The sequence below is a fragment of the Equus asinus genome, chromosome 1 (genome assembly GCF_041296235.1).
Source record: "Equus asinus isolate D_3611 breed Donkey chromosome 1, EquAss-T2T_v2, whole genome shotgun sequence".
NCBI lineage: Eukaryota > Metazoa > Chordata > Mammalia > Perissodactyla > Equidae > Equus > Equus asinus.
The window spans coordinates 207,927,525-207,941,715 of NC_091790.1; the positions used below are offsets into that span (position 1 = coordinate 207,927,525).

Here is a 14,191-nt window from a genome sequence, read left to right on the forward strand (position 1 = left end):
TGCAGAGACGCTCTGCTGGGCTCTCCACGATCGTGTCCTCTTTACCGAACAGGCTGCTCCAAGCTGACCCTGAACATCTCTGTTGCTCTCAGCCCCATAGTCATGGGTACCCACCGATGTCGTGTATACGATGAGCTCAACCTCGTGGCAGGAGGGAAGCGATAAGCGACGTGCTTATCACGTGCAGGCAGTGGTGGAGGTGACAGTCCTGTGTCTTTCTGGAAGGAGAAGTCAACACAAAACCAAGTGGTTGCCCTGGCTCCAGAGATGGCAGCTCTATCAGGAGGCTCATCCCTGACAGGATAGACTCCTAGAACAACAGGACGGATCCCCTAGAACGACAGGACGGATCCCCTAGAACAACAGGACGGATCCCTAGAACAACAGGATTGATCCCCTAGAATGACAGGATGGATCCCTAGAAAGACAGGATAGACCACTAGAACGACAGGACGGATCCCATAGAAGGACAGGACGGATCCCTAGAATGACAGGATGGATCCCCTCAAATGACAGGATGGATCCCCTAGAATGACAGGATGGATCCCCTAGAATGATAGGACGGATCCCCTAGAACAACAGCATGGATCCCCTAGAATGACAGGATGGATCTCCTCAAATGACAGGATGGATCCCCTAGAATGACAGGATGGACCCCCTAGAATGACAGGATGGATCCCCTAGAATGACAGGATGGATCCCCTAGAACAACAGGATAAACCCCTAGAACGACAGGATAGATGCCTATAATGATAGGATGCATCCCCTAGAACGAAAGGATGGATCCCTCGAATGACAAGATGGATCCCCTAGAATGACAGGAGGGGTCCCCTAGAAAAACAGGATGGATCCCCTAGAACAACAGGATGGATCCTTAGAACAAGATGGATCTCCTAGAATGACAGGAGGGGTCCCCTTGAATGACAGGATGGATCCCCTAGAACGACAGCATGGATCCCCTAGAACAACAGGATGGATCCCCTAGAACGATAGGATGGATGCCCTAGAACGACAGGATGGATCCCCTAGAACAACAGGCTAGGTCCCTAGAATGACAGGACGGATCCCCTAGGACAACAGGATGGACCCTTTAGAACAACAGGTTAGATCACCCAGAAGAATAGGATAGACCTCTACAACAACAGGATGGATCCCCAGCTGTGCAAGTATTTGGCCCTGGATCCAGGTATAACTGAGTTGGGAGAGCCTGCCATGGCTGTGCCTGCTCCACATTGGTCACCCTTCTTCCTTGCTGACGGGAGCAGTGTGCCTGGCTCCAGGCATGTGTCCTGGTGTAACCCAGTCAGAACCACTCTCTCCCTGCTGAGCCCCCATTGCAGCGAGGGGAACCGTGGGGCTCGGTTCTGTTGGGTCAAGGGGTACAGGAGGATCTGCTTGTGGAGGCTCTTGGCCAGGGTCTTGTTCTTCCTGAGGCACAGGGCAGATGTGACAGGGGCCACTACATCCCCTTGTGACACAAAGCACCAGAGAGACATCTTTGGTCACAGATGTCCACATGCTCAGGACGGTGAAGCAGAAGCATGGCAGGTGTGGATCTGCATGGCATCTCGGGGCTGCTGCCTGGGTGTTCACTCTTGGTTGAGATGACCAGCTGTCTTCACTGCTCACTCGGGTTCCATGACTTGTAGTCAAAGGCATTTGTAATGGATAGCGTGGTGACAGCAAAATATTCACAGGAGGCTGCGAATTAGACCAGGAAAATCAACACAATGTTGATGATCGATAGGCAAAGTCACCTCAGAATTCAGGCAGAACAACCGAGAGGCTCAAGTGGGAAAAGTGGAGATGCCTGGTGAGTGATGCATGGCATCAAGAACTGAAGGCGAGGGGGCTGACAGAAGAGCTGGTCCCGGCCAGGCAGACAGGAGGCCAGGTGGGACTCCCTGTGTGTTTCGGGAGGGCGGTGCTGACTCCCAAGTGGAGAACTCTGCCTCCCTCAGAAGGGAAGCCAGTCACAGGGTCAACGTGGGTCTCAGTGCTCTTGCATAGCCTCGAGCCCCCACGCTCAGACTCTGTGCCCATTTCCCTGCACACTGAATCTGTTTCCTGTGTCGCTGGCTACACAGCAAGCACACCTTAGTCTTGTGGTTCTGAAACCTGATCCAGAGTCAGACTTGAGGGGGCTTGTTAAAACACCAACGGCTGGGCACCCCAGGGTTTCTAAGGCATTAGGGCTGAGTGGGCCCAAGAATCTGCATTTCCGTCAAGTTCCCAGGGATGCTGGGAGTGCTGAGGCTGCTGGTCTGGGGACCCCACTTTGAGAAGCACCACCACACAAGCAGTTGGTGACTTCAGAGGTGGCTCCCCCTTGGATGTTGTCACAGCTCTGCCCCAACAGCTCCTGGAGGCTATCAGACTGCGTCCATCTCAACAAGACTTCGCCCCCCTCAGAAGACGTTGAATCCCTAACCCCCAGGGCCAGTGGATGTGACCTGATTTGGGAACAGGGTCTTTGTAGATGATCAAGTTAAGATGAGGTCATCAGGGTGGGCCCTAATCCAGCATCATGAGTGTCACTATAAAACAAAAAGGGGAAACTGACCAAGACAGGCACATGCAGAGGGGACAGGATGTGAAGACACCTACGCGTCCAGGACCGTCTGAGGCCACCAGAAGCTGGGAGGCCTGGAAGGATGCTCCATCCCAGGGACCAGCCCCACCCACACACTGATCTCAGAATTGCAGCCTCAGAACTGGGAGACGTCAGCTTCTACTGTCTCGGCCCCCCAGTGAGACTCTGTCATGGCAGCCCCAGGACTCTAGCACAGTGGGTCAGGCTAGCCTTCCGCCAAGTAGCTGTGACCAGGGCCTACTCAGGGAGTGATTCTGGGCCTCATTTTCTCTGTATTTTAAAATAAAAGTCATTGAGGATACTAATTAGGATTTCTGAGAATGCCATGAGAGGTCAGAAGTGCAGATAAAATGTGCCCTTTATTACAATGTGGGGACACAGGAAGCACAGCCTGAGCTCACTGGGTACAGGCTGGGCTGCTGTGCACAAGTGTATCACCAAGCAGAGCTGTGAGCGAGCTTCGCTGTGCACTAACCTGGCCCCAATCATTGTCCTGCTTCAGAGGGAACCCGATGGCCACACTTGTCCCAGGCCTGGTGCTGGGATGTCCTGTTTCCTCTGCTCCAGATCTTCCCACGGTTCACCCTCCCATCCATGCATGTAAGAATGCACACTCTCATTCATGCACGCACGAAATGCACTCTTGCTCATGTGTGCAAGAACACACACTCTCATTCATGCACGAATGAACATGCTTGCTCATGCATGCAAGAACATGCACTCTCATTCATGCACGTATGAACATGCACTCATGCTCACGTGTGCAAGAATGCACACTCCCATTCATGTATGTATGAACACACGCTCTTGCTCATGTGTGCAAGAACATGCACTTTCATTCATGCACGTATGAATATGCTTGCTCATGCATGCAAGAACATGCACTCTCATTCATGCACATGTGAACACACTCTTGCTCATGCATGTAGGAACACACACTCTCATTCATGCACATATGAACACACATTCTTGCTCTTGCGTGCAGGAACACACACTCTCATTCATGCACCTATGAACACACTCTTGCTCATGCATGTAAGAACTTGCACTCATTCATGCACCTATGAGCACACATTCTTGCTCATGTGTGCCAGAACGCACACTCTTGTCTGTGTCTGTATGAACGTGCACTTGTTCCTTCATGAGTCTTGCTCACGGTGGCAGCCTGAGAGGATGTAAGCAGAATTCCAAGAAAAGAATCCCAGAGACATGCAGCACCGGCAGGCCTGGTCCTATTCCCCAACGTGGGCTCTTGCAGGACCAGCCACTCACACAGCATCTGCCTCCTTCCTGGGCCACAGCTGCCTTGTGCAGATGCCTCATGCAGACTCGCTGCCACTGGTGAATGTCAGCCCGCAGAGCATGAGCAGAGGCCATGTGCTGCCTGCAGCCCCGTCAGTACCATCTTCCAAGCACATTTCTCGCCCTGACTGGAGCTCTGGGGGACAAGTGGGCCTGGAAGCCAGAGGCCGGCAGAGTCTGTGTCAGCCTGGACCTTGGAAAGACCCCCAGTCAACCAGATTTTCTTGGAGCAAGAGATCAATGTTTATGGGCTGAGTCACGACAATCTTGGGGATGTCTCCTGTGGCAGCCAGGTTCTCTCCACTACTCTGCCTGTCTGCATGAAGCTACCTGCTGATGCCCGGCCTGGACTTGCTCTGGGAGGAGAGAGTGGGGCCGGGGTGGATTTGGCGCCGTGTCCTTGGGGCGGCACTCTGCATCGCTTGCTCCTCTACCTCCTTTCCCATCAACACAGGATTCAGATAGCCTACAGAATTTCCCTTCTCTCTTCCCGCCTCCCTTTCTCTTTTCTCAGGAATGTCCTGTCTCAGGTAAGAGCTGGAGATAGCAGGGTGGGAGTGTGACGGGGGCAAACCTCCAGGACATCCCAAAAGGCCTGCTGGCCACCAGGCTCTGCTTGACCCCAGGCAGTTGATGGACACCCCCTGAGCCCTGCGGGCATCCAGTGCGGTCACGCAGAGCAGTGCTGGTGGACCTGGCACATGAGGTCCTTGGGATACACCAAGCTCCCTCTTCCTTCCCAGGTTGCTGACGCATCACACAGACAGGTCTGATTCAGTTCACCCTTCACATAAAACTCCTCCCCATGTTTGCAGGAGAGAAGACCATGCATGTTTTGGGTCTCCTTTCATCCCTGCATTTTGCTTGGTGCACCTGCAGTAGTTGTGTCTAAATAAGAGAGGGCGCTATGCGCCCCCAAACGAGGAACGATGCAGCAAAAAGGCAGCAACCAGCTCCCCTCTTCTCCCTTTGCCTCCTGCAGGGAAACAGGGGAGCTGACGGGGTCTGAGGAAGGGATGGGGGGCATGTGGTAGCAAGACGAAATAAGTGTCAGCATGGTAGTGTGGTCTCAGGAGCCGGCCCACAGTGTCCCCATGGCTCCGTTCCTCCCAGCAGATCAGGACAGTGTTGTGGTCTCAGGAGCCGGCCCACAGTGCTCCCATGGCCCCGTTCCTCCCAGCGGATCGGGACGGTGGTGTGGTCTCAGGAGCCGGCCCACAGTGCTCCCACGGCCCCGTTCCTCCCAGCAGATCGGGACGGTGGTGTGGTCTCAGGAGCCGGCCCACAGTGCTCCCACGGCCCCATTCCTCCCAGCAGATCGGGACGGTGGTGTGGTCTCAGGAGCCGGCCCACAGTGCTCCCCCGGCCCCATTCCTCCCAGCAGATCGGGACGGTGGTGTGGTCTCAGGAGCCGGCCCACAGTGCTCTCCCGGCCCCATTCCTCCCAGCAGATCGGGACGGTGGTGTGGTCTCAGGAGCCGGCCCACAGTGCTCCCCCGGCCCCATTCCTCCCAGCAGATCGGGACGGTGGTGTGGTCTCAGGAGCCGGCCTACAGTGCTCCCCACGGCCCCATTCCTCCCAGCAGATCCTCTTCACTGAAGACAGCCAAAGACCAAGCAGCTCCTTCTCTGCCTCAGAGAACAGAGAGGAGAACGTACTGGGTAACACTGCTGACAAGGGACACTCCAGCCCTCACAGACCAACGTCAGGAGCTGGTTCCTGTCAGGTTGCAAACGAGGCCAGAAGGGGAGTCTGGAGCCCCTGCAGCAGGGGTGTGGGCATGCATGTGTGTTTCTGTGTCTGTGTGTGGGGTGTGTGTAGTATGTGTGTTTGCATGTGTGGTATGTCTGTGTTGGTGTGTGGCGTGTGTATAGTGTGTGTGTCTGTGTGTGTGGTGTGTTAGTGTGTTTGAATGTGTGTAGTGTGTGTTTGCATGTGTGTGGTATGTGTGTAGAGCATATGTTTGCACATGTGGTGTGTGTGTCTGTGTGTGGTGTGCATATAGTGTGTGTTTGCATGTGTGGTGTGTGTGCGGTGTGTGTCTCTGTGTGTAGTGTGTGTTTGCGTGTGTGTGTGTCTGTGTGTGGTATGTGTGTAGAGCATATGTTTGCACATGTGGTGTGTGTGTCTGTGTGTGGTGTGCATATAGTGTGTGTTTGCATGTGTGGTGTGTGTGCGGCGTGTGTCTCTGTGTGTAGTGTGTGTTTGCGTGTGTGGTGTGTGTATCTGTGTGTGGTGTATGTTTGCATGTGTGGTGTGTGTCTGTGTGTGGCCTGTGTGTAGTGTGTGTTTACATGTGTGGCGTGTATGTGGTGTGTGTGTTTCCATGTGTGGTGTGTCCGTGTCTGTGGGTTCAGATCTATTGATCACGTGCCGAGGACCCGATGGGTGCCTGGCGCTGTGGAGCTGCTGGGGCACAGGACAGAGCCTGCAGTCCCGTGGTGGACAGAAGTGAGCAGGACGTCTATGAAACGGGCCACATGACACACGAGGCTGAGGGGCTGTGGAGGGGTGTGGGCTGGGGCAGCGGGAAGCACAGCCTCGCACCATCCGGGGCTCCAAGACACTCCTCAGAGGGGCTGGTTCCACAAGGAGAACCAGGAGGAAGCTGGAGGGACTGCAGGTGGGGCCGATCTGAGAAAGCGCTGCCAGGAAACAGCTTCCAGAAGGGCAGCCTAAGTGGGTGGACGGGGCTGAGTGACACGGGAAGGTCCCAGGCTTGAGTCCCTGGGGCTCTAACCCAGGATAATTTCCTCATCTGTAGGATGAAGCGAATAGTAGCATTTACCCTGCAGCATCATCGGGAAGGTTCAATGTTAATTCTAGTGAGAAACGTGAAACATCACAAAATGCTTTTATGATTACTTACTTAACTCATTAAATGTGTGCTGGGTACCAGGGTGACTCAGCCACAAATGGGAGGAGGCTCCTGCCTTGCTTTAAGCTGCTCAGACCCCCCGTCCCTGAGGCTGAGCCCGCGGGCGCCATCAGTGCCTCCTCGTTTCAGAAGACAGAGCTGCGACCCGTGTCCCCATGGGGCTCTCCGTCCCCGGGGCTGGAGGCTGGATGGCCCCCTCTGGGTGGTCTGGGTGGGGATGCTGGTTGCTGGCCTGGGTCAGCTCTGTGGGCTGGGAGAACCGGGTCGGGCACCTCTCCTGGTGCTCCATCAGTCCGGGATGAGGGCTGCCCCTCAGAGTTGACTTTGGCTCCGGCTGTCTGTCTCTCTGAGGGGCGAGTCCCTCTGCGGCAGGGAGAGCTGCTTCTGTCTGGGCTTAGGGACAAGCCATGCCCAGTGTCCCCATAGCACAGCCCTGGTGCCTCTGGGGTCAGCGGGTGGAGTCTTTGGTGTAAGAGATGAGGTTTCACCGGCTCCAGGTAACCAGTTCCGTCTGCCTGGCGCTCAGCCCATCTGTCAGCGTCAGCTATGACGCCTGGTTGCGGGCCCAGCTCAGGACTTAGGACGGGCTCTGCATGGGGAGGAAGGTGACAAGGAACCCCTGAAGGGCTTGCACCTCACAAAGACAAACTGCAGCGGCCGAGGCACACCCTTCCCACTTTTTTTGGCAGCACAGATGCAGAGGGAAGGAGGTGGCATTCCACCTGTGACCTGTGACCTGGACAGATGGGCTCTCCTCGCCACACCCCATCACCTACCTACCCAACACCAGCCCCATACACACACACACACACACACACTCACAATGCACATGTGCACACACACCCTGACCTGGAGCTGGGTCAGCACAGAGGGAACTATGAGGCTGTCTGTGGAGGCCCAGTGGGAGCCGTAGACTATAAATTGCTGTGTGCTTGAGGTTTCCAGAATCCATGGGAATCATCTTGGGGTTATTCCTTATTCTACATATGATGCCAGGAAAGGTGAAAACAGAAGGACTTGGGTTAACAACCTCATGCAGAGGGAATAAGTATCAGATTTGGGAATCACTTTTCTGTTTCTCAGGGCTGCAGACAAAGGGAAAGGAGTGGACTTGTTGAGTACCCACACGCACGGGACTTTACACGTGTGGTCCCACCTGAGCCTCACAGCACTGCAGGAGATGGGAAAACAAGCTCAGAAACACCTGAGACCATGAGGCTGGTGAGGGAGGATCCAGGAGTGGACAGTGCAGCCCCACAGCCTCAGCACTAAGCTGAGCTGAGGTGGAGGAAGGTGACCCACCTGGGAATGGCGCTCTCCTCCCTGGTGAAAATCAGGATCATCACACACACGGAGAAAACATTACGAATTCAACTTCCAACTTTAGATGTGTGAGTTTGAGAGTCCTATAAGATGCCCCAAGTAGAGCTATAGTCTGGAGTTCTGGGAAGAGCTCAGAGACATAAATTCAGGGAAAATCCAACATACAGATGCCATTGGAAGTATAGGAACAAATGAGCTCCAGGAACAAAAGGGGCCCCTGGCTGTGGCAGCATGAAAGGCACGGGCAGTTTGGGGGGTATGGTGAGATCAGAACCCACAGGGAGGTGGGTGAGCCTGTATGTGTGGCCAGGAAAACGGGCAGCAGGTGGGGGAGAGGACAGAGGTGAACACCAGGAGGAACGCAAAAGGCAAGAGGCCAGGGAGCCCCATGGTTGTTGAGGTCACAGAGAATGATGACAGCTGTTGTGGCAAAGACCACTGTGAGAGATCTACCTTAGAAAGCTAACACCATGCCTAACAAGGGTGAGAGATATCTAGCCAGAGAGCTTGATTAAAGGAGTGAGGACTTTTACAAGAGCAAAGGGGGAAAACCCACTGGGAATCCTTATCCCTTCTGTTCATGCACCCATCAACCTAACTCCCATCCATCCATCCATGCATCCATGCATCCATCCATCCACCTGTCCACGCACCCATCCATCTGTCCATCCATGCATCCATCCATCCACTTGTCCATGCATCCATCCACCTGTCCCTGTATCCATCCACCTGACCATGCATCCATCCACCTGTCCATCCACGCATCCATCCATTCATCCACCTGTCCATGCATCCATCCATCTATCCATCCACCTGTCCATCCATCCATCCACCTGTCCATCCATGCATTCATCTATCCATCCATCCATCCATCCACCTGTCCACTCATCCATCCATCTATTACCCATTCATCATCCATCCATCCACCTGTCTACCCATCCACCTTCCCATCCACCCATCCATCCACCCATTCATCAAAACTTCTATTGAGAACCTATGTTGTACAAAAAAACCAGAGCTAATATTTATCTAAAATACTTAATAAAACCTAAAAAACCCTTATGAATACCTAAAATATAGAAGTGTGGCATTTGGGTTTTCGTGTTCTGCCTCGGTGTGTGTTCATGTCATCTTGTGCTGTTTGTTCAGGAGTCTTGAGAGCTGGGGTCCCAGTCGTGGACGGAGGAGGAGAGAGAGGATGCAACATGCACTCGGGCTCAGGGCCATCTGGTGGCACTGTGGGGCCGGAAGGTCCCTGGCACTTTCCACAGTGCCCGAGGGAGGGGCTCAGACCTGTGCGGAGGCAGAGGGCCTGCAACCCGCCAGCAGGCACAGTGTCGAGCATTCACTCCACATCCCTCCCCCGAGGAGGTTACACGTCCACGACTCGGGCAGCTATGGAACGCGCTGCGCCCCAGGGAGCGGGCTATGTTCAGGAGTCTCATCTGTTGGCTGCGAGGGCTCTGTGCCAGGCACCAGGTGCCACGGCTTGAGGACAGTCCCAAGGGCTCACCCCTGACATTCTGGAACCCGGGACCCTGGAGCTGGCCGGCCCTGCACTCACCAGACCATGCTGCTTTGGTTTTGGGATCACTGCTGTCTCACAGTCATTTTCAGGGGATCAGGGCCTTCTCTGAGCTGCCCTTTTTGATTTTGAATTTTGCAAAAGGTTAGACTAGAGAAACTGCCCTGAGCATTGGGGTGGTGGATGCGGGTGAGCAGAGGGAGGCGTCCTCGAGCAGCCCCGTGGAGGGCTAGTTTGCCACACCAAGTAGGTGGACATGCAGACCTCCCACACTCCAGCACCCTGGAGGAGCTGCTCCGGAGTCCTGCACCTCAGTTTCCCCAGCTGTAAAACTCCTGAAGCAAATGCACTCAGTTGCCAGGTACTGAGACTCCAGGTAGTGTATTCCTGGGTCCCCAACCCACAAACTCCCCATGCCAGCTGACGTCCTGAGCACACCCAGCTCTGCAGGTAGGGGAAGTGCAGGCAGCGTGATGGACTCAAGACCCCGGGTGCCAGGGGAGAGCCAGAAATGCCAGGCGATGCCCAAGGTGCAGCGAGATGGGTAGAGGGACGGCAGTCCCGGACACAGCACAGATGGATGGCCAGAAGATTCCATGAGGATATTGACCAGCCTGGGGTCTGCTCCATGTCCAACATTCCGAAGGTTCTGAGAGGACACTGACCATCCTCAGGGAGTTCTCCACGTCCAACATTCTGAAGGTTCCGAGAGGACACTGACCATCCTCGGGGAGTTCTCCACGTCCAACATTCTGAAGGTTCCGAGAGGACACTGACCATCCTCGGGGAGTTCTCCGCGTCCAACATTCTGGAGGTTCCGAGAGGACACTGACCATCCTCGGGGACTGCTCCTCGTGCAACATTCTGAAGGTTCTGAGAGGACACGGACCATCCTGGGGGACTGCTCCACGTCCAACATTCTGAAGGTTCCGAGAGGACACTGACCATCCTGGGGGACTGCTCCACATCCAACATTCTGAAGGTTCCGAGAGGATACTGACCATCCTGGGGGACTGCTCCACGTGCAACATTCTGAAGGTTCCGAGAGGACACGGACCATCCTGGGGGACTGCTCCACGTGCAACATTCTGAAGGTTCCGAGAGGACACGGACCATCCTGGGGGACTGCTCCACGTGCAACATTCTGAAGGTTCCGAGAGGACACGGACCATCCTGGGGGACTGCTCCACGTGCAACATTCTGAAGGTTCTGTGAGGACATGGACCAGCCTGGGGGACTGCTCCAAGTCCAACCCTCTGGCAGCTGGACACCTCTACCAGAGCTCTCACCTGGCTGCTTTTGTGGGGGGATTCTTGCAATCCACTTCTATTGCTACCACTTATCCAGCCGCATGTAATGTCAGTCATTATTCAACCTCCTTGTGCTTCAGCTTCCTCTTTTCTGAAACGCAGAATAATAAGAATAACAATCCGTAGGTCTGCTGTGAGAACACAGTGGAATAGTCCATGTGAAGTGGCTGGCAACGTACCCAAAGGCCAGCCATGCTGATCACGGTCTGGCAGCGTAGTGACACCTACAGGCTAAGACTGCTGTCCTATTGTGTGGGCTTGGCCCACTTGCCCTCCCCTGCAGGCTATTGTGAGATACTGATGCCTTTCAAGCTAGCTGAGAAAATGCTGACAGCTCACAACTGTTCATGAGGGCAACATTTACACCACGGGAATATGCAGACACTGCCAGTCAGGACTCTTGCTTCAGAGAGCTACTTGCCAGCACATCACTCTGTGTGTGTTTCCCTACGTGGGGGGCACTCGGCCGCTGACATACAGAATCATACAGGTCTGATCACCTCCTACAAGCCACAGTCTCAGCTGTTTGTGAGGGTCCCTGTTCTTTCTTAGGCCGGGCTTGTTCCAGCTCACACTTGACTTTGCACGTGCCGTCAGTGGCTCTGGTCCTGGCCCCCCAGCTGAGAGGCTCTGTCCTGGGAGTCCGTCCTGTGCCAGGGAGTCTCAGCCACGAATGGAGCTAGGTGAGCTCAGAGCCCAGCCCCAGCTGTCCACCCACTTTCTAGAGACTCTGACCCCTCTTCTCTGTCACCAAGGGGCCAGTGTCTCCCTGTCCCACCCTCATTGGAGGGGAGTGAGGCGGCATCAGGACCCTGAGGGGAAGGACAGAATGGGGAAGCGAGCTCCTGCTTCTACAGCCTGCCCTGCGACAGCTCCACGAGGCACCCCCTCCTCGGAAGCCAGTGCACACTCTCCTCCAGTGACAGTGCCCGTCGCCGTACACAGACTGAGTACACTGCGAGTCTGGACCAAACACACAAAAACTTTGAAAAAATTTACAATCAAGGACTCTTTATAGAGTTTTACTAAGCTCTTTATTTTTCTTAAACAAAACCTTAAAGGGCATTAAACCCTGACTATTCCACATGGCCTTTTCTGGAAGGGTAGAGAGCGGAGGCCTAGTGAGTGGGGGCAGGCTCAGGAGGGGAGAAGCCTCCCAAATTCAAGGAGGCTGGGGAGCCCACTCAGCATCAATGTCCACAACCCCAGGGGCAGGAGGCACTGGTGTGAAGCTCTGGGAGGGACCCAAAGGTCATCTGGGTGGACGGTTGTTCCAGAGGCGAGGGAGAGTCCAGACCCTGGGTCTGTGCCGCTTGGGCCTGTGTTTTCCCACCCACCTCATTTCTTCTCCTCACTGCTCCCATTTCAGGGTGAGTCTTAGGACCATATAAAGCCCCTCTGCATGTATTATTCAAAAGAGAAGAGTGAAAAGAAACCACGAGAAAAATAAAGTCAATCAAGCAATTACTTGTAGCTAAGATGCCCACCACTATGCGCATTAATAAGTCCTGACTTTCCTCCTTCCTTAGATTAATTTTCCCTAAATTCAGACGAGAGTTGCGACCAGCCTGATTCTCTGGGTGAAAAGAAAACTTAGCACCTAATCATCTACCATCTCTCATAGATTCAGACAATGAATGTCCTGCTGCTTCCTGGTGTGCAGCCACCGTCCAGAGTAGGTCCCCGCAAGACAGGGCTGTGCATGGGGCGCATGGTGACAAGGGGACAGAGAGAGAGGGGCTCTCCACAGAGGAGACTCACGGACCGATGGCCTTCCAGCCTTACGCAGAGCTGATGAAAGAGATGCACCTAGACTTGCAGGGATGTCATCCAGCCAAAGAACTTCAGACCTTGTCTGGTTCTGAGAAAGAGAGTCCCCTGGAGCGAAGATCACAGAAGCAGTCCCATTCTGAGTGACCTGAGCAAGCATCGCCTTTCTTAATAACAACACTTTGCACCTATCTCATATTTTCCAGTCACTTTCAGTTATTAAACACTCCATCCAGCCTAGTATGGAGCATCGATCTTATATTCAATTCCATGAATATTTCCTTCTCTCCCCACTGCACCAGTCAAGCTTAGGCCCCAAAGACACTTCCCTTTCCTTTTCCCAGTAGGGAGTAGAGATGGAAGGATGGGGAGGGGTATGGTTTCCCTCTGGGTCATCTCCTCTTCTTCCTTTTTTGGGGGGTCTCTGACTGGCCCCTCAGCCTCCACCTCTGAAAGCGGGTGTGGTTCCACAGCCCCGCTGGAGGACTTGAAGGAGATGATACTCCTCGAGTACTCAGCCTCGTGCCTGGCTAAGGGTTAGCTGTGTGTGTCGTCACACGTGCAATATGTGTGCTGCACGGAAGGTCACACAGCATGTCTGAACCAGAGAGGACCTGAGAGCATCTCGCATGACCACTTAACTTTAGAGACACTGAAATGAGGGGCGGGGAGAGCTGCCTCATTTGCAGTATTTTAGCTGGTTTCCAGCCCTCCAGTCTACAGGGTGAGTGACGCACAGAGCGTACCTGACAGGTGATGCATAATCAATAATCAGGACAGAGAGAAGACGGGATGGAGACACGGGGGTCTGCCAGTCCCTCCTGGCGTCAGGGTCAATGTGTGCATCTGGACAAGTCAGATACTCATTTGTACCTTTCTTTTTCCATCCGTAACACAGAGTTAATAAAGATCCTCTCAGCACATTCATCCTTCCTCCATCCTTTCTCCCAGTAACACTTGATGACGCTCCCATCATGTGGGACACCTTGTGTCAGCCACCAGGGAGACAGTGGCAGATGAGACAGGTGAGTCCTGGCCAGAGCAGCTCCCAGTACCCTGGGAGACACAGGGCACCATGGGTGAGCGCGACACCTGGTGTCGAGCGCTAGGATAGCAAATGCACACGCACGACACGAGCCTCCTGGACCGGTGGCGTTACCTCAGGCAGCTGAGGCTTCTTAAAAAATTCCTCGATAGGCACAGCCTTCCTTTCCGGACCCGTCTGGATACTGCCGATTCTTCTCTTTCCTTAGGCTGTGTCTTTCTTTGGAGATGATGCTGATCTGTGCATTAGTGAGGAGCTCAAATCAGAGGTTGAGTAGATGAAAGAGCTGGTGCATGAAGCAAGAGATTGGACAGAAGAGGAACCCCCATGTCCACAAGATCTGGGTCCCCTGGCCACTGTGGCCATCTGTGATGTCAGCACCAAGAGGAGAGAGCAAAAGGAAGTGTTTAGAGAAGTTAGAATAGCTCATAAAGAGATCTTGAT

At 54.2% G+C, this 14,191-nt stretch overlaps 1 protein-coding gene across 5 annotated transcripts in view; it reads right to left on the minus strand.

Annotated features, from left to right (window-relative positions):
* The window catches only part of PTPRN2 (protein tyrosine phosphatase receptor type N2), a 945,556-nt gene that overhangs the window by 240,351 nt on the left and 691,014 nt on the right, over positions 1-14,191 (minus strand). The window lies entirely within an intron of this gene.